This window comes from Apus apus, chromosome Z, assembly GCF_020740795.1.
Source record: "Apus apus isolate bApuApu2 chromosome Z, bApuApu2.pri.cur, whole genome shotgun sequence".
Lineage (NCBI taxonomy): Eukaryota > Metazoa > Chordata > Aves > Apodiformes > Apodidae > Apus > Apus apus.
Window position 1 is genome coordinate 29,254,273 of NC_067312.1, and position 25,822 is coordinate 29,280,094.

General features: G+C 37.2%; 1 protein-coding gene across 2 annotated transcripts in view; it reads right to left on the bottom strand.

The window, feature by feature from the left end:
- RFX3 (regulatory factor X3) overlaps positions 1-25,619 on the bottom strand; it is a 122,559-nt gene extending 96,940 nt beyond the window's left edge. For both annotated transcript variants that reach the window (XM_051642356.1, XM_051642355.1), the window contains exon 1: positions 25,410-25,619. The gene's annotated coding sequence lies outside the window, so the exon portion shown is untranslated. The remainder of the gene's footprint in view (positions 1-25,409) is intronic.
- Positions 25,620-25,822: the final 203 nt, after the last annotated feature.

Consider the following 25,822-nt stretch of genomic DNA (forward strand, 5'->3'; position numbering starts at 1 on the left):
AAGCCATCTCCAATGAAGTTACAACTACGAACACAAAAAGTAATTTACAGTGGCATAGTAAATAAAAAGTAAGAAACTAATATAAGACTTTGTCTCATCAGGCAAATACTGCTATTAACTTTCAAAGTAAAAACATTAAACATTACCACATTGCCAAAATAACCTGACAAGTGTGAAAATGAAAAAAAAGTTAAAAAAACATTAAAAGATTCCATTGTGGAAAAACATTCTGGTTGGGAATTAATTTAATAGACACAAAGTCCTTCTGGGCTGAGTAACTCAACACTTATTTTCCTAGTAAAGACAGACTCTGTACTGATGAAAACAAGTACAAATTTTTGAGAGCATACTACAGTCTTGTTATTACAGAGTCCATTCAGGAGAGTATTGATGTGTATTGTCCTCAGAGAAACTTTACTAGTAAACTCAGGATGGTTCTAAGAAAAATGAAATACTCTATTTTCCACTTCTCAAAAAAAAAAAAAAAAGGAAGAAAAAAGGCTTGCTCTCTTCTCTTCGATATAGCAGTAAGAAGTCCTACTTCTTTTGCAGGTACAGGAATCAGTGCTGTCTGCCAAATTACAGTGGACCAATAGAGCCCAGTACACCTTCAGAGGAAACAAACAAAGGAAATTGAAATATTCTAAAAACAAATTACTTCATACATACATATGTATAACAAATATACACAGACATGACATCTTTCTAGATTTATTATTTCTGTCTAAAATTACTCAGAAGTTTCTAATTTTAAAATAGAAGTTTATTTATCCTTATACAACAATGAACTATCTGTAATAAACTGCAAGAAAGATCTGTTTTCAAAAGAACAGCTGCATCTGGCTTAAGGTTACGTATGGTCCTTCATTTCTACCTAGAGTGATATTTAAGAACAGGTACACTTGGCTGTCCTATTCAAAGTAATTATTTCTCTCTTTTCTCTCTCCTTCTTCCACTCTCTCCATCTCATCAGACATGGAAAGAGGAAAAAGCAAACTACCCACTGTGAAGACAACAGTCCAAAAAGAAAATGGCTGATAAAAAAAACACAGCACTGATTATGCTAACTATCTGTGAATAATGGTAGAAAAAAGAAAACATACATCATGGGAGCAAATACAAGAACCATCAGCAAATTTCAATATCCATGTAATTCTTCCTGTTTCTTCAAAGGAGCAACTCAGAGAACAACAAACCTCTGGATTTCACTGAGTCCACAAATACTAGAGGTAACTAGAGTAGATTGCCTGTGACCATACATGGGCGGGTTTTGAATATATCTCAAAGGACAGAGATTCCTCAACCTTTTTGCACAGCCTCTTCCGGTGTCCTACCACCTTTGAAGTAAGAAATGTCTTTTCTTATGTTCAGATGGCATTTCTTGTAATTGAATTCTTGCATTTCAAATTTTCATGGCTAATTCTGTGTCCCTGGACAGCACTGAAAAGAAGTCTGTCTCCCTCTTCTTTACACACTCCCATCACGTATTTATCCACACTCCTAAGCCTTCCCTTCCCCAGACTGAGCCAGGTCCAGTTCTCTCAGCCTTTCATAGGACAGCTGCTTCAGTCCCTTCATCATCTTTGTGGCCCTTTGCTGGATTGATTCCAGCATGTCTATGTGTCTCTTGTACCGGGGAGCCAAGGACTGCACTCAGCACTATGTATGAATCCCACCAGAGTTACGGAGAATGGAAGGATCACCTTTCTCGGTTCACTGGCAATGCTCTTCCTAATTCAGCCTAGAAGGCTGCTGGCCTTCTTTGCTTCAAAACCACATTGCTAGCTCATGGTCAACTTATCCACCAGGACCCCCAGGTCATTTTTGGCAAAGCTGCTTTTTCCAGCCAGGCAGTCCCCTACTTTCTCTGTAGTTAAGGTGAGGATATTCTGTTTGTAGTTCTCTGGATCTTCCTCTTGGAACACAGGAGACCTTTGCTTTCATCCAGTCTTTGGGAATGTCCCCTGATGACCCTGACCTTTCAAACATTATAAAGAGTGAGGTCCCACTGACAGCAACCATCTCCCTCAGCATTACTGTGTGCATTCTACCGGGCCAAATGGACTTGTGTATGTCTAATTTATTTGAAGAGTAATAACCTGATCCTCCTCCAAAAAGCTCCAACCCCCCTGCTATGAGCAGGAACACCTCTCACTAGACCAGGTTGCACAAAGTCTCATCCAACATGGCCTTAAAAACCTCCAGGGATGGGGCATCAAAAACCTTCCTGGGCAACCCATTCCAGTTCCTCACCACCCTTATAGTGAAGAATTTCTTCCTAATGTCTAACCTAAATCTACCCTCTCTCAGTTTAAAACCATTACCCCTTGTCCTATCACTATCTCCTCTGATGAAAACCCCCTCACCAGCTTTCCTGTAGGCCCTCTTCAGGTACTGGAGGGCCGCTGTAAGGTCCCCCCAGAGCCTTCTCTTCTCTAGGTTGAACAGCCCCAACTCTCTCAGCCTGTCTTCATAGCAGAGCTGCTCCAGGCCTTTGATCACCTTCACGGCCCTTCTCTGGACCCTCTCCAACAGGCCCATATCTTTCTTGTGCTGAGGGCACCAGAACTGGACACAGTATTCCAGGTGGGGTCTCAACAGAGTAGAGGGGCAGAATCCCCTCTCTGGCCCTGCTGGCCACACTTCTTTTGATGCAGCCCAGGGTGTGTTTGGCTCTCTGGACTCCAGCACACACTGGCAGCTCATGTCCAGCTTCTCATCTACTACCACCCCCAAGTCATTTTCCTCAGGACTGTTCTCTAGCCATTCTCCCCCCAGTCCGTATTTGTGCCTGGGGTTGTGCTGACCCAGGTGCAGGACCTTGCACTTGACTTTGTTGAACTTCATGAGGTTAGCACTAGCCCACCTCTCCAGCCTGTCAAGGTCCCTCTGGATGGCATCCCTTCCCTCTAGGGTGTCAACCACGCCACATTGTTTGCTGTCCATGTCTTCAACAAAGATGTTAAACAGCACTGCTCCCAGTACTGACTCCTGGGTGACACCGCTCATCACCTGCCCCTATTTGGACACTGAGCCATTGACCACAACTCTCTGGGTGCGGCCATCCAGACAATTTCTTCTCCACCGAGTAGTCCATCTGGCAAATCCATGCCTTGTCAGTTTGGAGACCAGGATGTCATGTGGGACAGTGTCAAACAACTTGCACAAATCCAGGTAGATGACGTCAGTTGCTCTGCCACCATCCACCATCTCTGTAGCCTAGAAGGTCACCAGATTGGCCAGGCATGACTTGCCCTTAGTGAAGCCATGCTAGCTGTCACCAATCACCTCTTTATTTTCTATGTGCCTTAGCAGACCTTGCCAGGCACAGAAGTGAGACTGACCAGCCTGTAGTTCCCTGTATTCTCTGAAATATGATGGACAGAGGCTTAGCAATTTCATCCGCCAGCTCCCTCAGGATCTGTGGGTGAATCCTATTGGGTCCCATAGATTTATGCACCTTTAGGTTCTTTAGATGGTTAGTTCTGGATTCAATGGAAGCATTAATCTGCAAATCCAGTTATGTTTGTCCAATAAGAAAACTATTAGAAAGTAACTATTCAAAGTAACATCTTCAAGTCTAGAAATACAGATAAGCACCAATACAACATCCAGAAATCCAGCCGTTTCGGAGAAGCAGTATGGAGAGATGAACAGAAATAATGATGGCAGCTCTGGCAAGTAAATTACAGAAACTCTTAAAGCAATCTAAATAACTTGGGAATACGAATTTTCCACAGTAAATATTGGATACCATCTTATAGTGTAAGGTTAAAATGTTTCAGGGTCCTCTGAAAATGTCACAACTGTACTATGTAAAATAACTCAAAACAAAACCAAATAAAGCAAAACCAAACCAACCAAACAAAAAACAACAAAAGCAACAACAATAAAAAACTTTAAAAGGGTATAATTGATTAATCTGAACACTGTAAAAGGCATGTTCCTGTTTTTTTAAATTTCTGCTTTTTAAATACTATCCAAAATTTCATTATGAGATTTTAATCTCTGCTTAAATTACAAGCCTTCTGTTTGAGACTTCAGTTATAAACCTATGAAAGTCTCCTAGCTGTCCAGCTGTGGCAGAAGTAGATATGAATCTGATCTCCTTCTCTGATAAGATGACCTGCCTGGTCAATGAGGGAAAGGCTGTGCATGCTGTCTACCAGGACTTCTGTAAAGGCTTTGACACTGTCTCCCACAGCATTCTGATAAAAAACCTGGCTGCTCATGGCTGGGCATATACTCTGCTGGGCAAAACACTGGCCAGATGGCCGTGCCCAGAGAGTGGTGGTGAATGGAGTTAAATCCAGCTGTCAGCTGGTCAAAAGTGAGGCTCCGCAGGGCTCAGTGTTGGGATCATTTCTTTTTAACATCTTTATCAATGATCTTGATGAGGAGATAGAATGCACCCTCAGTAAGTTTGCAGACAATACCAAGCTGGGAGGGAGTGTTGATCTGCCTGAGGATATGGAGGTTCTAAAGAGACTTGGACAGACTAGATGAATGAGCCAAGGTCAATGTATGAAGTTCAACAAGGCCCAGTGCCAGGTTCTGCACTTGGGCCACAGCAATCCCATGCAATGCTACAGGCTTAGGGAAGAGTGGCTGGAAAGCTGCTCAGCAGAAAGGGACCTGGGGGTTCTGATTGACAGGAGCTGAACATGAGCCAACAGTGTGCCCAGGTGGCCAAGATGGCCAATGGCATCCTGGCCTGTATTAGGAATAGCGTGGCAAACGGAACCAGGAAGGTGATCATCCCTCTGTACTTGGCACTGGTGAGGCCACACCTTGAATACTATGTCTAGTTTTAGGCACCTCAATACAAGAAAGACATTGAGGTGCTGAAGCGTGTCCAAAGCAGGGCAACGAAGGTGGTGAAGGGCCTTGAGAATGAGTCTCATGAGGATCAGCTGAGGGAACTGGGGCTGTTTAGTCTGAAGAAAAGGAGGCTGAGGGGAGACCATCATCACCCTCTGCAACTTCCTGAAAGGAGGTAGTGAAGAGGTAGGCGCTGGTCTCTTCTCACAAGTAACTGTGATAGAGCAAGAGGAAATGGCCTCAAACTGCACCAGGGGAGGTTTAGAATAGACATTAGGAAGAACTTTTTCACTGAAAGGGATGTCAGACATTGGAACATGCTGCCCAGGGAGGTGGTTGACTCACCCTCCCTGATGTTTTTCATGTCGTCTAGATGTGGCATTTGGGAATATGACTTAGTGCTGGACTTGACAGAGTAGGGTTAATAGTTGGACTTGACAATCTTGAAGGTCTTTTCCAACCTAAGTGATTCCGTGATTCTGGGACTTTGACACATAAATACCTCTGAAATGCACAAAATTGGTTCGTAATCCACAAATGCTACTCAAATGCTTTTGAGTAGGTATCATGTTCAGACTAGATCACACTGCTAAGTCAGTTTTTAGAAAATTTAAAATTCCAGAATTTAAATGAGTTCACAGTCTAAATTACATACATCATACAAATTCAGAGTATTTTCCAGACTGACTTAAAGAAGGGAGATTTATATTAGACATTAGGAGGAAATTCTTCACTATGAGGGTGGTGAGACCCTAGAACAGGTTGCCCAGGAAGTAGTGGAAGCCCCATCCCTGGAAATATTCAAGGACAAGTTGTATGGGGCTTTGAGCAACCTGATCTAGTGGGAGATCCTTGCCCATGCAGGGGGCTTGAATCTAGATGATCTTTAAGGTCCCTTCCAACCCAAACCTATGATTCTATGATTAACTCACATTTAAACTTATGGAACCCACGTATCTGAAACTTGCCATCAGCTGAGTAGTTTGCCTAAAGACTGCTCAGATGACCCAAACTACCTTTTAAAGTTACTCTTCTAGATTTGGGATTATATATGCCATGTTTTAATATGATTTTCAAATACAATCAGACAAAACCATGTTGTTTCACTGAATATATGCAAAATATATCTCTGCTAACATACTCACACCCTTTGCAGTGATGTGCAGGGCAATACCTAGATAGTCAGGCCCAAGGTCCATTTAAAAGAAAAGCTTTTCACCATAATTCAGTTTTTAAAGTTCCTGCGATAAAAGAAAACATTTGATCAACATCTGAGTCTACTGAAACAACAGAATCCAGTGAAACATGCCAAATCGAGTCTGTAGTATCTATTTGTTTACATTTCATAATTTTCTTCATCTACACTGTGTAGCCCCTTGTTTTGCCAACTTATGCTTTAGCAAAGGGACAAGGTCAGCACAAAGGACAAAGATGTCCAATCAAGGAAGTTAGCCTATCTGTACTGGCTGAGGTTAAAAATCATACAATAACCACTACAAACAAACATTCACAGTATCTGCTAAAGACAAATACAACAAAACTAGAATACTTACAGCAAAGTTAAAGCAAAACACAGCAATGCATCTAATCATTACTATGCAGGAAGCAGCTATAGTGATTAAGAAAGATACATCACCATTTGCCCTTTATATGTTACCATCACCAGGTCCGCAGTCGCTGGGGAGCCCTGATTGCAGGAAGAATCTGGAGAGCCCTTCCTGGCAACTGGGAAATCCTATGCAGTGCATCCACTTGTAGGTGAGGTCTCTAGAGTTTGCTGTAAGAGGGTCCCAGCTTTCTAATGCCAAATTAGCAAGTCAGAATGACTTGTAAATTTTTTGTATGGAAACATCTGGTGGTACACCCCCTAACCAATGGAGACCAGTGCTTGATCAGAGCCCAGAATGCAGTTGGTGGGGTTCCCTAAAATATCTTGCTTAGACATTTTATCAGCAAAAGCTAAATATTAATAATCCGTTGCACACAGTTACACAAGAGTTTCTAGACACTTCATCAGCACAAAGGTCTAAAATATCTGGGCTAGTGGTTAAGCACACAAGATCCTAAAATACTGGGATTATGTTCAGCAAAGTAGTTTGCGAGTGATAGTTTTAAGAATTATACCACAAAAGTTAATAACTGCAAAATTTAAACAGTTCATCTATAGGTCAATTCTGGCTAGTGCCTAATGTCCAAGGCCTAGCACTTCACCCCTAGAGCTGCCCTTTTTCTCACTGTTGGTTTTATACTCTTGGAACAGCTTTCAACTATTTAGAAAAAAAAAATAAAATAAAAAATTGTGCCATCTTAATAGAAAGGTTACAAATATATAACAGGCTTTCTGTTAAAGTAACTGACCTTTACCATAATGACTCTTCCATCACTATTCGCAAAAGCAGACACAGTAACTGAAGAAGGGTGTTTATCTAGTGGAGATCTACATCTTCACTCAAAGACCAGTGTCACAATTTGGAAGTCAGCCAGGTCAAAATATTTAAACTCAAATGTAAAAATCAGAAATCACATCTATTATTATTTTGTGAGACAATTTCTGTCCCTCATCCCAAATCACCTGTTTGTCCATATATTTCTACCTTTCACACACAACAGGTCTTGAAAACATGAAATCCTAACAATTAACTTTAAAGTAATTTAATTTTATTTACTATGCCTTTTTACAGTACCTTCACAGGATATTTCCAAGCTTTTCTAAATACCGTATCAGAATTCTAAGGATTTAAAATAACTTACTGTATTATGCATCTTACAGAAGATGTTTTACATGGATTTTTTTAATCAACATGTGTCTCCAAAATACGAGAACTGCTGCATAGTATCCAGTAGCTGAATCAAGGAGAGATAACAGAGCAAATACAAACTTCAGAAAAGCCTGACTGTAACTAGCAACAACTCACCAGCAGTACCTGATAACACATGCTCCAAAGATAGACCCTGTAAATCCAAATAGTAGACACTTACAGAATAACCTCCTTTGAGGAAGTGTCTTTTCAACTTCATTAATTAAGGTGTGACTGACCATATTCCTTCCATAATAATTAATCTACCTCTACAGCTAGGGACTCATAAGAAGTTCCAGCACGGATCAATTTATAAAAGAAGCTGAGATTTACAAGCTATTTAAAGTGGATATTAAATACCCTCTTCCCTTGATAACTCCTTCAGTGTTTCTTAGTTTTCTCATATGTTTCAAACCACTAGACTTTTAAGTCCCTTATTCTAAGCAGCTTTATCAGGATTTCAGTACCAAAACTTTTTGAAAGTACATTCCATTCATTTAGCAGAGGTTCACCACTTTGAGAAACAGAATCAGACTAAGCTCTGCCTAGTTTATTATAATAATGACATGACAACTGTTTGTACTCTTGCTGTATTATTACATCCGGCCTGGTCACTATTGGAAATTCAATCTATTATTGTTGCTAGGAGCTTGTTGCTATGCAACCTAAAAGGGTTACCCAGCACTTTCAGGCTGAGAAGCATTGAAAATACCACAGGCTTCCTCCTATGGTTCTAACCAGTTTCTTTAAATATAATAACACTCTCTTCAGTCAACCCCAGGCATACCCTTAAAAAAAGGTACAATGACAGATGTGAACTATGTACACAAAAGAAAACAGAAAAACTACACAAAAGAAATATATCTGATCTCTACTGCACGTCACAGCAAAGTAAACAGCAGTATCTCCCCTAACTCAACATTTAAGTTTGGAAAGTTAAAAACTGTAAACTTCAAAACCCTTTGAAGCTTAACTTTTAACAGCTAGTATAATGGAATTGTACAACATGCTCTGCATGGATATTTTATAATAAACTTTGACAGAACAATACATTAAGTTTTATACTCTGGATCATAAAACAAGACTTTTTTCTTTTTTTAAAAGCCTTAAAAATAAATTTCAAATGTCATAATAATACTTCATATTTATTCTCTATATCATATCAAAAGATGTCCAACAGCCTGAAAGTTAGTTTTAAGACTTCGCAGTCAAACTGAGTTCTGCCTTTGTGTTTTACTGTCACCTCTACAGATTATGCAAGCCCAATTAGACATTTACATACACCTCTGCAGATTCGTTTATTTCTGTAATAATCTTACAAATTTGCTGGAGAACTGATAAGAAATTACACGCAGAAGAGGTGAATATTATGGCTTTTCTCCACTCTTGCTAATCCATTCCAGACTGCACCAGAATTAAGAAAGACACATGTCCTCCAGCCTGATCCTTTAAACAAATCAGACAACACACTAGTACAGGTTGTGAGATTTTGCTAACTCAACAGGATGCTGGGAGTGTAAAATGAGTTATAACTGCCTCTTCTTCAGTGATGGTATACATTTTTGCTTACCTTCCCAAACTAAGTATTTTGTTGGTATTTGTTTTTCTGAAACTGCTGTCCTTCTTTTGGATAAGATGGACAGACATAAGAGAAAAACAAAACACAACAATAACCACAAAAAACCCATTTCCTTAAGAGTACAAAGCTAAGAAAGAAACATTGTCCCAAAAGTTATTGGAAATGCTAAAATCAATTGTCTGTACAATAGCCATACAAGCCAGCACCACACAATAAATTCCAGAAGTCAGATGAGGCAATGCTAGAGCTTGTCCTTCCCAAAAAGCTTTGTACTACGTAGTTGTTGAGGTTTTCTAGGTAACCTTGAAAACAGTAATAAATATGAAGACTGCTCTGAAGACAAAAAATTTCAGAGGGCTGGAAGTAAGACCGCAAACATCATTAGGATGCAATCATGAATACGAATCTTCTAACAAGAACTTTGCTTCTTCTCCAGAGTTTGTAAGCTTACAGAATCTTTTTCTAAAGCAAAGTCAAACTTCTCACCTATGGTAGGATTAGACGCAAATAACACTTCCCATCAACTTCTACAGTCAAAATCATGAATCTAAAGACTTATGGAATATGTTCCCCCATTGCTAGTAGTGATCATGACCTCAAAGATGACAGGCAGCTATCTCAATGAAGATATAGTTAGAAAAATCTAAGCACATTATCACGGAATCACCAAACTGTCAGACTTAGAAGGAACCTCTAGAGATCATCTAGTCCAACTCCCCTGCTAAAGCAGGGTTGCCTAGAGCACATTACTCAGGACTGCATCCAGGCAGGTTTTGAATCTCTCCAGAGAAGGGGACTCCACAACCTTCCTGGGCAGCCTGTTCCAGCACTTCGTCATCCTCACTGTATGCTGTGTAGCTATCTATTACTTTGTAATTAAAAAAATAGATACTGGTTATTAGAACTACATTTTACAGTCAACATTTTTTTAGAGCTTGTTAAGTGCTTCCGTGCTGCCCAATGATTGGAGGACTTGGACAAAGAGAACAGAGATCCAACACTATATCTACCTACCATTTTTCCTTAAATGACCTTTAATAAATATGATATTCCCTTCAGTATCACTGAAGCAAATGAAGCTTGAAGACCCCAACATTTTGTTTACATATAACAGACTAGAGCCTTGATTTATTAATCTGGTAAGGTACCCTGGTTGTCTTCACAGTCACCTCAATAAAAGAAATTCGACAAGAATCTAGCAACAATGAGCTTAAGGCCTAGCCTAGCATTCCTGCATCCTTTATTATGGAAGGTATCTCACCTGCAGGAGTGGCCATCCAAGGAAGCTGTGCAAGCTGGATGTTCCCTTGGCAAGCGGCAAATTAGCTCTAAGACACAGCTCCACATTATAAAGCTGATTTAAGAAGCCTATTTTGCCTCCCATAACTCTACAACCACTCTTCTTACTAACTCACTGCCACCACAATTCTAACAGAGGAAATGTGCACAGAACTACTCTCCTGTTCAGAAGAAAACCATTTTAATGAATGACATAAAATTGATAAGCTGTGGCTACTGCTACAAATAAAAAAAACACTGAATAATTAAGATACTTAGGTTGTTTCAGCCTTCAGAAATACTGCATAGAGGTAGGTAGGGATCCTGCAGACCAACTTTTCCACTAGTTTCTTCGAGTCTCAAATCACTTAGTGTAGATGGACTACATTCAGTTCTACATACTCTCTATACACATAAAAAAAAAAAGATATATACATACACTCTGTTAATCTGCATACTCATATACCGTATGTGCAAATATAGATACATAAACACACATGTATCTATACATAAAAAATGGTTGCTTCATGTGTATATAATAAATATTCATCCAGCCATCCAAACTAAGTGGCGTATATGTTGTTACCCATACTTCACATTTTTAATATTTTCCATTATAACATTGTTTTCATTTCATTGCATATTAAAAAAAAACACAACAAAAAACAACAAATCGAACAAAAAAACCAAACCCAAACATACGTAGTTCCTCTCACCTATAAGCAGTTTCAGAAATGAATGTTCTCAGCAATGCTGAGAATAAGATACAGGGAAAAAAAAGTTATTTGTCTGTCTTCACATACATATATATCTTATGATACTTAAAAGCCAGTTATTTCAATACTAAGCTTTAGTAAATGCACAAATTTCAACAGTAATTTAAATGTGGCACAGCCATGAAACTTCATCACCAGAAACTGTAAATATCAGGCTTTTAGCTGTGACACAACTTAACTCCTAAAATTCTCTGGACACACTGTTCAACAATGCACAAATTGCTCAAATAATCATCTTCCACATTCTGACTACTGACACATTACCCTCAGATCAGTAAAATTCCACTAGCTGAAGCCATGATCTTCCCCTAAACTGCTTTTCTGAAAATTTATTAAGGTGTTTAGCCCTAAAGTCAATGATTGAGAAATTGTTGTTCCTGTATCTCAAACATTTGCACAACTAATACAGAAGCAGTAGGAAGAGATGAGTAAGATGAAGAAAAGAACAAAGGCAAGATGAGTAATTGTAAAAGGGCAAGCACAGAAGAGGGTGATCAGAAGAGATGTGAAGCATATGTAGAATAGCCATTAGCTGAGAGAGAAGTGAAAGCCAGTAGTGAAAAGCAAGAAGACAGTAGGAATTAATGAATATAAATAAGTGGTTCTCAGCTTTCCAAAAACCTCACCTTTTCTGCTTTAAATCTAAAAAGAAGCAAAACACTTGTAAAGACACTGCCCATATATCCTAAGAATGATTGTAAAATTGGTGCACTGTACACAAGAAAAAAAAAATTTAAAAGCAGACACATTGCAGGCACAAGTTTGCTTATCCCTAGTACAGAGAATATAATGACCATACAGCGAGGCCAGAATTGTACAAAATTCACAATTATAATACCACATTTAATGTAAAAGTAAACAAGACTAGGTGTGTTTCAGTACATTGTTTATAATTCTTACTGAAATGTAGTACATCCTTATTATTGTCATTTATCAAAACTACATTATTGTGTTCAATCTCATAAATTATTTGCAACAGGTTATTAAATTTTCAGGGCCAAAAGAGCTATAAGTTTCATATTCAGAAACTCAGACTTAGGAGGACATAAGACCAAGGGCTACAGGAACAGTGAACACAGTGAAATAAAATCTATGCCCCTTTCACTTTTTATATACCTGGAGCTGAAAAAATAAGGTATTTTTATGTTGCTACAAATTTTGGTAAAATTAAAATTACAAAGGTGTTTCAATATTATAATCAATTATACAAAAGGAAACAGTATTCTTTTCACATCTCCAGACATAAAAGGATGGCCTTAAATAAGACCTGTATATTCTATAAACGATCAACAATTAAGAAAGCTAATTTTAATTCCTTACAGTTCCACTGAAAATTTGGATTTGTGATTACACTAAACAAAGTCATAGTCTGAATTATCAACATAATAACATTGTCAAAACAACATCCTGAATGTGAAATGAAAATTATGACTGTAAATTGTTTTTTTAAATATTATACCTCTGTGTATGGACAATGCACTCAAATCTTACAACATACACTAAAATTTATCACATACAAAGGATATAAAGGATTATGAATATGTGTATAACTATCAATACAAAGGATTAGGAGAATCTAGAACAACTCTTAAAGAAACCTGGATCTCTAAATACAGATAACTTCTCATCCCACCATAAAAGACTTCCAAACTGAAACAGAAATATCCAATCTGAACATTTCAAATCCTAAAGCTCAGTTTTTCCTGAACTAAGCAACACTGAGCTTCAGCACCTTGAGGCTGATCAGTACGGTTCAACTTGCTTACATATCTAAAACCTACTGTGGATTAACTGTTCAAAACTCAGACCAAGAAACAACTATCTGTGGAAAGAAGTGTAGAAAAGAAGTGTAGCTGTTAACAGTATAATAAGTAATGATACCTTGGGATTAGTTACACAATTTTTTCAAATGTTACTCTCTAATTGCTTAGAGGATTATACATACGTTTTCCAAGAGAGATTCTAACAAACTCAAGTAAGTGCATCAGCTCCCCCTTAGTCAGCCCTACCAAGTGTGGGTGCTTGGCTTTGTCATTCCACAGAGTTGGCAAAGTATCAAAAGGGTCTGCAGAGAATCTTGGTGTGTGTGTGTGTCAAGTGAGCAAAGGACTCGTGCAGACCCTCGAAGCGGAGGTCAGCAGCATTAGGCTATCCCTACAAACCAGACAGATATAGGTCAGGAGTGTGTGATGCTTAGCAGCCTTGTCACACCCCACTATCTCAGGTAATCTGTTAAACATTAAACCACATGCAAGCCACACATACAAAAAGGAACATAAAAAACACAGTGGATACTGAGCTGCAGAGCTTAATAACTAAAAATTAGTGCCAAAAATAATGACAATTTTAATTACAAATAAACATAAAAACAGGTATCACTGCAAACAATGATAACAAGGCAGCTGAAAAGGACTAAATCATAAACTGCAAAGGAAGAAAAAATTGTTGACATAAAGATTTAAAGAGTGGTATAACTTTAATTTCCTGTCTCAGAAAAAATAATGGAAGAAAATAAAATTAACAATCAATCTTTAAGTATACATACAAAGAAAACTATCAAATAAGTATTTACAGAGAAATTATAACATTTTATATCCATTTATAAAAAGCTACCTTATTTTAAAATACTGCTTTATGTCTTAAAGATATCCTTCATCCTACCCTATCATCTGAATTTTAAGTATCTTTAAAAATTATTGCTTTGCTTTGTATCTATATATTTAAAGAATAGTAACTGTAAAATTAAATTATAATTTTCCCAATACTGTATTAAAGTTAGTTCCAAAGGAAAGCAAACAATCTCATTCTGCTTTGGTAAAAGATTATGAGAAAAAACAAAGGCAGATGGTAACTGATGATGAAAGTACTCATGCGCTTTCCATCTCAATATAGTTGTATGAGGCAACTAATATTTCACTGTGTTTATAATGTTATTTCTTTGTGAGAACTGCATACTCGAGTTAAGAGCAAATCCAGAATTGCAATTCTGCAGGAAATACACAAGAAACATATGACATTGGAAGCAATAACAGAGAATTACTCACACAGTAAGAATATTACTTTACCAAACATGCATGAAATTCAGAATCACGCTGGACAACAACATTTAAGATATTCATTTTAACCTTGCTTGCTTGCTTCTGAGACTCTTCCCAATATGCGAGCTTTCACAAGCATATATTTATTCACAATACACAGTTATTAGCATACACGTTTCAAAAACAAAACTTGATTTTGGTGTTTCATTAAATGATATATTTTTAATGTAAAAATATACACAAATTCATACATACAGAAATAAAGGAAAAAACTGCTTAAGTCAAACATGCCAAAAGACTCACTGCCACACTGCTTTATGTCCACCTTGCACTGGGTTCCAAACCGTAATTCTGTTCTGCTTTTCCAAAGTAACAGTACTTAGCACCTTAAAAGGTAGTGATTTGAACAAGTCTCAGTTATCTTAGCTGGAGAGATGTCAACATTTATAATTTTGTTCCATGTGTCACTTAAAACCAACCACTTCAACTTTTGTTTCCAGATTAGAGGCAAATGTTTATAAACAATACTCTAAAATTATTCAATCCTCCTTAGTTATCACTACACTTCTCCCAAAGAAACAGTTTTGTAAGTTCTTAGCTAAGATTAATTCCAAAAAGGATGTCAAAACAGGAAATTGTGGGGAAAAAAAATGCATAATAGTACTTACTTAGCTCGGATTATCTCACACAGCATTTTTCTTTCAAAAGAAAAACTACCAAGATTGGAAAAAAAAAAATAAAAAAAAATAGTAGTACAGTGTAAAACTGAAATGAAGTAATGAATACTGAATACCAGACAGGCACATAGAAATGGAAAATAAATAAATATCAGTGAAAATATATTAATTATAAGAAAGAAAAACATGTCATTAATTAAGTTAGTACTGTACAATACAGAATAATTAACAAATCTCTACGTTTCCAGTAATTGAACTTATAATAAAAATGGAATCTTGAGAATTGCACAACTGGATCCAATGTATGTATGTTTCTTTCTTTTCTGGCTTGCATGGTTACAGAAAGGTTACATGCTTAACAAAAAAAATTCATACTATCTGACAAAAAGCTTGATGCTCAGATAATGCAAATACTAATACTTTCAGAAGATGGTTTAATGAAAGTTAACTATTTTTATAACTGTTTATTAAGATTTGTTTTATCAGGCTCTACCACTGCACATATAGAGAATCAGAAAATAATTCAAATGTAAAGAACACTCAGTGACAATATTTATAAAAGGTATGTCATAAACAGTAGAAATTGAGTTTGATTTCTAAGTCTCAAAACAGAGATGTAAGACTATATAACTTAGATAATTTCATTGTTCTTCACAACTGCCAATGAGTAGCAAAACAACACTATTAAATACCATTTAGGTATTTCATTTACAATATGGGATCATAAAAATCTAAACTATGACACATACAACACCAATACTGAATACTAACACAATTTTTAAGACATGCTAAAGATTATCCATTTTATTTTCTTATTGAAGATCTTTGTTTTGTTTAGGAACAATTACTTAACTTTAATTTTCTTGATATTCAATTTAAACACTGACGTGCAGAAATCAGACATGTAACCTGTTTGACAGAATGTTCTTCAAAACAGGCAAAGTACAATAGAGGTACATGGAAAAAAGCACTGTGTTGTGGTGTTAAAACATTTAGAATATTTTAGGTTTCACTGTGCATTCAGTTTTTTAGTTGAATCAGAAAAAGGATTTTTTCCAGAAAAAAATGCACAGCAAACACCTTATGGAAATCTTCTGTTCCTCTTCTACTGAAATTCTCAAACTTTAAGGAAGTTTAATAACTTCTGAATAAAATAAAAATGCAGGTTCTGAATAATGTATTTGCTTGTTTACACACTAATAATTAAATTACATTAAGATAGCATGAAATATCTGTATTTAAATAAAGGGATTACTTTATAATATTGTCTTGATTAGTAAGACTATATTTATCATTATTACTAATATGTACATATGTCTTCGTTTATCCTTTAAGGAGTGTTCAACAAGAAAAAGACCTAATTTCTGCAATGGACTTTGGCATCTGAGTGCCCCACAATCATAAAATCCCAGCCAAAACAAACAAACAAAATGCAAATAGAACCACTTTAATCAGTAAAAGTATTGATTCCAAAACTATTTTTCTGATTTCATCAAATAGCAGCTACTGGTATACACACTTCCTTAGACTATGGCTCTTCATGATAGCTATTAATTTTGTTTTTGCAGCTGTATGATAAAGCAAATATTTTTTTCTAAACAAACACCTTTTTATAGACACTCAGAAGGCATCTTCACTTCCCTAATCCTTCTTCGTATACAATCCAGTTCACACTGAAATTAACAGGAATACAGGCAAGGTATAGGAAAATATTTTATATATCCTCATCACAAAAAATGTCCTTTTCAGCTTCCTGGCCATTGTATTTGTTGAATACCACTTACAAAATCACCAGGCAGATAGCAAAATATAGCATGTTTCATCAGTGCTCCTGAACTAGTTTCGAAAACACAAAGAAACTATCAAGTTTATTTTAAATAATTTGTAGTAAAATTTTCAGTTTGCCACTTTTCATCTTTTTATTTTTCTCTTTTGCTGCAACAAAATAATTAAGAATAACAAAATAAGACCCTAATAAATAAACACAAGTAGAAGTCCACAGAAACCAACAACTCAGGATTGGTTTTGCCAGCTATTCAACCAAGGTCTTTCCATTTTGTTTTTTAAATTCTTTGGTTCACGGTTGCTGTCTTCTGAAGAGATCTAACAAATTTCCTTCTACTGCAATTTTCTCTACTGATTTTTTCCCCACCCCCTCTGTAGGGCTCCAGTGAAAACTCTCTCACAGTGTCATTGTAAAAGTACTTTCTAAATAAATGCACAGAATCTAGTCTATGTCCAATTCTAATTTTGTGTAATCCAGAGAATAAAATGTTAGACCAAAATAACATCACTGTAGCAATACATTAACGGAAATTGGAACACAAGAGTTCTGTGTTTGTAGCAAGATCATCTCCTGCGTAAATCCAAACCGTGTCTTTGTGATGTATGTCAAGACAAGTATTTTGTGATGTTAGCTCTAGATATACTATCTCTCTTCTTTTACTTCTAATAAATGGAACTGTCCAATCAAGAAAAAGAAGATAAACTAAATCAAAGTCTAGGAACTTCTGCTGCAAAGCAGTTACCAAATTTGCCGTAAAGCTATTATCAAACTTGCTGTAAAGCTGATCCAAACAGCTGCAATTTAACCAGCATAAAACCACAACCTTTAAAATACTGGAAGAAACTCATTTCCATAAATTAGAATCCCTACTTTCATGATAAATTATGCTGTAGATTTGTAGGACCAACTCTAGTTCTCACTCTATTGTAAATAAACTGTAAAAAAAAAATGTCCCTTGTCCACATAGCTACTGACCCAGCACACCAAAAAACCTCAAAAAATGTACCTATCAGGGCTATGCTCCCTACAGTAACAAAGGAGTTTCAGAGAGTTGAAGAACAGAGCAATTCAGGACAACCTTCAGTCAGAAAGCACTCAGAAAGCTGGGAAGAGACAATACGAAAGAGATCTGTGATTTCATCTTAGCTCATTCACAGAAATCAAGCACAAAAAGATTTCCCCAATATAAGAGAACGAAGACTTATTTCTGTGCTACATGTCTCCACGATATAGCTGAGTATGTTTTACACCCTAAAGCAATCATAAGGATGCTATAGATTACAAAAGAGCCTTTACACTTTTCAGGAAGTCCAAACAGTAATCTTTGGGGAAGTTACAGGGAATTGCTCTAAATATTACACAAAATCAACTATGAGGAGTTGAAAACATACTAGATTGTACACCCTTCCATGTACTAAATATGATACAAAACAATAAAATATGGAAGATTTCTTTATCAATTCTTTTTGCAAACTGCAACTTAGTTGAAGTTGTTTAACACAGAGCAGTTTGCAAAAAGTGAGTAAACTAAATACTGACCAGAAACCCACATGGTGACAGGACCTCAGCTACCAAATGCTCAACAAACTAACATGTCAATTTCACCTCATAGCTAATAGTTAATCTGGTAAGTCAGCTACTATACAGGTAGTTCAATACCTCCTCACTAGCCCAGGCTAATGGAACTTTGGATACAGGAAGATCTTTCTGCAGAAGGAATCTAAATAGTTTTCATAAAGCATATATTAACTTTATAAATGGGTGTAATAATCTAGAGAGCTTTATATTTAGTTAAACATTAACTTTGTATAGCTTAACTACAAAATGTGTATGATCTGATAATTAAATTTATTTTTTAAATGGTGATTCTAGAACAACTCTTTTCCTAAAAACCACTTTGAAGAGCAAGCATGGGTTTTTATATAAGACAAGTAGTTTGAAGACTACTACAGGTTTTTTCTTTACTGTATTTTTCCAAATTCTTCAAGAGACCCAAAGCAATTAACATTGAATCCCAATATTATGTACCCAGTAAACACAGTACCCAGTAAACACAGTACATAGAAACTTTAACAGAAATACAAATTAACAATCCTTTGTGTACAGCTACATGTCCTTTCTAACAGAAGACAACAATGTGCAGTTCATCAACAACAATGTGGAGTAGGCAAAATTCTTCCTTCACTAGATCTGTAACTCTGTCAGCTCTCCTGCTTACGTCAAGCTACTGAATAATAAAGAGGTAAGAATACAGCAAGCATCTTACTGGGAAAAAAGCAGTTAAGGCTCTAGAAGGAGAATTCGGAGAGCTTTCTGCAGCAGTTAAAAAGAAAGTGAATCTTCAAATTTATCAGACATTTAACATAAGACAGGAATCCTTTTAATGGCAAAAGAACTACAATTATTTTGTTATTTTTCCTTTTACCTACCTATAATAAGTAGACTTAGTCCTGCTTAGTAAACACTAGTCACTTTTGTTAATTCAACTCATCTCAAACTTGCACTGTCAAATTACACTCCCAGCTGTTCACAGTGCAGAATGCTACCAAGAGATAGGGGAAAAAAGAAATCAGGTGACAAATGAGCCTACACAAATCAACAGCAACTTTCACAAATGCTTTTTGGATAATGTACACCAAAAGACATCAGCTCAAATTCAAAATCCTGGTCGTCTAATCCAGTAGCGAGTAAACTCTTCAGATAGCCTACAAACGTCCAATATAAATGTCAGATTCAGGAAGCTACATAAGCAAGACTGCTCTTCCTCCTTTCCCACCGGATTTAGGTACTTTTGGGGAGCGAAAAGAAAATCAGACCAAAGATACTCCAAAAGCAATATACAATGTATCACCTGAAAGTTCAGCAGACATGAACTAGCTCAATAGAGCTAAAAACGTGTTATCTCCACAGAAGCACAGCAAATAACCTTAATAACTGTGTTGTAATTTTTCTGACCCAGAATCCTATTACACTTTTTCAAACCTTTCTAAGTGGAGCATAGTTAGCAAGATAGAAAAAGAAGTAATCAGACAAGAAAATTGAACACCTTAACTGAAGTAGAATAAACTGAATCAATGGCACTTGCAGAGTGACATACTGCACCTTCTGGCAGATTTGCTTGTGTTGGTTTCTACCTTGCAACGTTGCATGATTTAACTAGGCTGAGTTTAAGCATTTAGAAAGCATCCCTAAAGCAGTACGCAAGAGAAAACACAGCTGAATTAATTATTATGAGGTAATAAACAGAAGCGAGAAGCTATTTACTTGGCAGATAAACAATAAACACAGGTTTGAGTCATTAGCTGTATTGGCAGCATCCAAATCCTGAACAAAAAGACATGGTTCTTCCTTTAAAGACTTTATAAACTTATTTGAAATAAAACATCAGTAAGAAGAAAATGAAAGAACTAAAGGAATAGTTTACTCAGAGAAGGTCTCAGAAGCTGAGATATACTCTATGTACTATCTGTGTCATGAGTGAATGAAACAAGCTTTAAAACAGTGCTAGATATTTTCTCCTCTCATTAGTGAATTAACAGAAGTCACAGATATTACAAGTATACAATCTCTGATGTTCCCATAGCACTGTTACACAAGTAATGTAAGAGTCAAATAACTAAGACAGGTTAGAAATAAATTAGGAATTTACAGAGGAAGTCTGAATTGCTACAATTTAAACTTCCAAGCCTTATCAAAATGTATGTGGTAAAACATGAAATTCCTTTATGAAATACAACTTAAAATATAGTGCATCTGCCACCACTTGATTTTTGGCCACTAAATCTGAAGTTAGGGAATGAAAGACAAACAATTTATCGTGATGAAACAGGCAAAAAACCTAAAGTTAGTATGCAAAACCAAGCAATGTAAGGTGTACTATCTCAGCTCTGGACTGCACCTTTTCATGTGCTTCCAAAGGGAAATGACACTGAACTTGACACAATTATCAATCAACATGCACAAAAAAATCATTGCCTTATTAAAGTGTATGGAAAAACAATAGGTATTTTTAACAATGAAGTTCTGATCTGTTGGGTTCACAAATCCATAAAGGAATTTTTGCCATACATAGTGGTATTCATAAATATGTAGACACTCTAACAGGGTTCAATGAAAGAATTTTTAGGATTTTCTTTCCTTTTTGTATTTCAAATAGCACAGCACCCTCTGGTGCACCTAACAGAAAGAAAATAACTAAGAATACATACCAATCATTGTTATAAAAAAGACCTTACAAAAAATTAACCCTTAGAAACAGAAAACACTAAAGATTATAAATCAAATTTTAATTTCATTTATCCTTATTAAAATCTTTTAAAACTGAGGAAAGAAAAACTATTGAAGAATAAAATAAAATTAAAAACAACAACAACAACAAAAACACAAACCTGCAGGTATGAGAATATAGAAAAGTAGCAGGAAAAAAAAAAAAGAAAAAAAAGAAAGTTTAAAACTAATTATATGTTCTAAATTGTAGGAAACATTTATTAAAAAATACTGTGAAATACAAGTAACATTACGTCATGAAATATATCTGCTCTTGGTTTTTTGAGAGTGAAAATTATTAGGACTACAGCTACTCTCCCAGTCATAAACTGCTAAATTTCACACCCAAGTACTCACATCTTCTTTAAAAGTCCAGTGAGAAAAGAATTTAAAAGAAACATCTTTGTACTACATGAACATCTCAAACTCTGATATGACAGTAACTATTAAAACACACTTATTCACTGGGAAGATTTCCTACAAAAGTACATTTTACTAACCACAAAAGAAGAGATCACCACCTGCTTTGGGCAGCTCTTTTGTAAACCTCTGGAAGTCTCAGCACAATGCACAAGAAATTTAAGTGACACCTGTTTAAATCAGCCATCTGTCCCTAACAAACTAGATTTAGCCAAATCAGTATACGTACTGCTCCTTAAATTTCCAAAATACGAGTATACATAGCATCTGTGAGAAAACAGAAGTGTTCTTATGACTAACTATCAACTTTACCAGAAATATGTAAATAATAAACTTGTGGCTAAAAGAAAAACAATGTCTTAACGATTAAACTATTCATTTTAAAAGCCTCATTAATTTTTCATCCCCCATTCTTAGTAAAAAAATAAGTAGTTTAATTCATAATTTAAAACATACTGCTTTTGGTATTCTGATACATTCATTTGACGAAGACTTTGATTTTGAAATGGAACTCCAACTACAAGGTCACTACCATACCAGCAAAAGCTTAGTTTTTACTCTGTCTTTATTTATGAGGTATTCACAATGTTTCAACTGAAAATAATTTTTAAATGAGACTTTAAGTGTCATGCATCTTACATTTTTAAAAGCCTATTTATTTTTTAAGTATTCCACAAGACAATACCTGCAGCTGGTAAGCTTTTGGAGACCACAGGTAACAATACAACCGATACAGAATATTTTAAGAGGGAAGAAAGCTTTTCAGAAGAGGACAATGTGAAGCATGAAAACCAGAAACCCTAGCTAAAACACCAAAATTAACTGCAATGACTGAAGGTTATTTTGGTTTAGATACTTGCTTACATTGCAAGTGAGAAAAGAGGAAAACAGTAATAGCCTTCCCTCTCAATGTTAAATTTAGTAAATGAAAATAAATGGCAACATTTATTTCTGTAGATAGTTTTGTGATTAACAAATTACCGTATCAGGCAGGGATAAGAAATGGGATAGTGTTAACAAAGCCAAACCTAATTATCAAATAAAGCACCCTGACTTTAAACTCTTTAACAGCACTGCACCTTTGATTCCCATTTCATTTACCTACACTACGTTACTAAAAGGCTTTCTCTATAGTAGTACAACGAAGGTTAGCTCACTAATAGCACAACAGAGCATACAATCCAGACAGGCTCATTAAGATATGCTGAAACACAATTAGATAGTTACACCATCCAAGTCTTGAAAACCAACGAGTAAAAAAATTACAAGCCGCTACGTTTTCAAACGCTGGTTAGCATCTCAAACACCAACTATTTTGATAGCTGTGGGCATTAGAGAAACAGAATGCATGAAGGCTGATCTCCTCTGTGATCACTGCACTATTTCAGAGAGAAGAGAGTGAACACTTTTCTTGGTAAAGTCCATAATACCAAAAGAGGTGATTACAGTTGCACTACTATCTTCCAAATTTCAGTTACTGTGTAAAGAAAATTTGGCTAAATGGGACTAAAAAGGTCTTTAGTTTTAGGCAAAATCACATACTTTTAATCTGATTTTGAAGAAACATCTGTACATCTTCTTACAGAGTTACAACAACGTGCGTGTCACATCCTACACACGCACTTCCCTTTGCTAGCAGGGGTCTGGATCCATGTTCTGCAAAGACAGATTTCAACACCAGAAAGGATTCCATCCTGAGTGGTACTCTGTCCTGCTGTAAGAGGGCTCATCAAGAAAACCATGGTGCAGAACTCACATCCTCTCTCCTCCGCAACAGTAGATGCCAGGAACAATTTCATGACCAACGAATTGCATAAACTATCCAATAAAACTAATATAAAATACATTAATATTTAAACCTGCCATATAATTGATACAGTACAGTACTGCAGAGTACAGTAACTCACAAAAAATTCTTGACAACTTTACAACTTTTTTAACAGCAGGACCTAGAAAATTTGTAAACTCACAAAAAGATGACAACACAGAGGCCTTCAACCATCACTTAAAATAATGTACTTTCTAAGTTCTTGTTGGCCCACGAAATAAATATACATTTAAAAAAAAAAAAAAAGGCAGAATGAATATGCCATACCTCAAGAAAAATTATAATCAACAATCCACTAGCTACTTAGCATATTCTGAAGTTGATAGCCACTTGGAAAAATTGCCAGTCACATTCACCAGTTGTTCCAGTGTAAGGCAAATGAACATACTGCTTTTGAAATTGTAATGAGAAACGCTGCATTTTACTCAGGGTTCTACAACTATAAAAATAGATAAAGTGTTCATACAATTAAAATGTGGGCTTTAGATTAAAACCAAGAACATCCTTTTTCCTAACTATTTTACTAAATAAAGCACTAACAATATAAATAAGTCATTAGTTCAAGAAGAAAAAAGCTTGACACAGTAACACATGATTTGATAAGTCAAAGGGGAGAGTGCAACTGGATATGGAGATGTTAAAAGATAATTTCATTGCCATAATAGATGCCATCAATTCACTTTATCTGAAAGAATTAAACAAGTATATTAAGTACGATATGACACCACCACCAACACAAACGTTTAGATCTTAAGCAATCACAAAAATAACTAAGCAAATAAGCATCTGGATTGAAAAAAAAAGGCAAACCATCTTCTTTAATTCTACTACACCTCCTCGAGAAACAGAAATCTGCTTCTTCCCTCTTTCCCAAATGCACTCGCAAAATACCCTAGTCATAACAAAATCACAAAGACTTTTATTTCTTAATACTATTTCTTGTTTTCTCCTACACCTCGAGATAGAAAACTGTCTCTTCCCGCTTTCCCAACCATACTCTCAAAATACGGTAGTCATAACAAAATCACAAAGACTTATTTTTTAATACTATTTCTTGTTTTCTCCTTTCTTTACTGCTGAGCACACAAACTCACAGTAGTCAGTATCTGGAATTTCCTTCATTGTGGAGAGTTTCGGGAAACTGAAATGGATTCTCTCCACATGAACATAACTCACTTTGCATAAACTACACCTACAAATGCACTGGCTCCATACTACACCGCTAGTATGAAAGCATCATTTGGAAAATAACCTCCCTCAGAACGAGTGCAAGAAGAAAAAACAAAACAAAACTGCTTCTCTGTGTCTATGGGTGGGGGTATTGAATAAACAAAAAAATACAATACAAAGAAAATAGAGCTTGTGTTAAAAGCAGCATCATTAATTATCAATAAAAGAGAAATTACAAGGTGACGTAAAGCACAGAAAACTGATTTATACGACCGATAAAAGAGTATCATTAAAAGATAGAGCAAGTTAGCAAAAATCTGCAACATTCAGCAGTCGCGTCAAATCCGAACAAGGCCCCAGCAAGTAACATGAAAAACACCCCCTGCTCTCGGCGTGCTACACGATCGTCTCTGGCGGCATCTTTCCTCCTACCCCCACGGTTTTTTGAGTTCGAAATAAGTAACCTCAGACTGTGTCCGAAGCCTCGTTCCCCGATTTCTACAGTCCCCCATTCTTGCAAACGAGAGACCAAGAAAGATGCATACCCACCGCGTCCAAGGAATTGTCCTGGAGGTCCCAAAAGCGTGCCACCGTCCCCATCACCGCCAAGCCTCTCTTCCTCCTCACTTCGCCCCGCGGCCAGCCCCCCCTCCCCCCAGCGGACACCCCCATCCCAACGGCCCCTCTCAACAACGCGCTCCCTGCCCAACCGCAAAGAGCACCCAAGGGTATCAGGTCCGGGGAGGGCGGGGATGGAGGGGGAAAGAGGACAGGGAAGGGAACGCAGAGGGGGAGGTGGCGGAGGAAAGCTGGGGAGTCGGGAGGGCGACTCCCGGCGCCCTGGCCGCACCGCCACCAGCCGCGCAGCCCCGGGGAGCAGCCCCGGCCCGGAGGCTGCCAGGAGGGGGGAGGCAGCGGCTGGGGGAGGGAGAGCGGAGGGAGGGCCGGCGTGCGCCCGACAAGCATATTCACCTGGGCTGAGGCGGGCTGCGGTGGTGTTCCCGCTGTCGTGGCTGCTGGAGGTGGCTGTTGTTGTTGTTATTGTTGTGGGTGACGATGAGGAAGGGGGTGAGGAGCAGCAGCAGGAGGAGGAGGAGGAGCAGGAGAGGAGCGGTTGTTGTTGATGGGTAACAGTCGCCAGGACTACGGTGACTATGGCGCTTGATTCACAAGGCAACGGTTGCTATAACTCACAAAAGGGAGAGCTAGCGAGGGAGGAGGAGGCGGCGGCCCAGTCGGAGAGGCCCGGAAAAGGCGGGGCCTGCCTCAACAGACGGCGCCGGGCCAGCCGGGGGCGGCTCCGCAGCCAGGCCGGACACCGCCTGGGCGCGTAGGCAGTGCCCGGGCTGCCGGCCCTGTCGGGCGCTCGCAGGGACGGGTCCGGC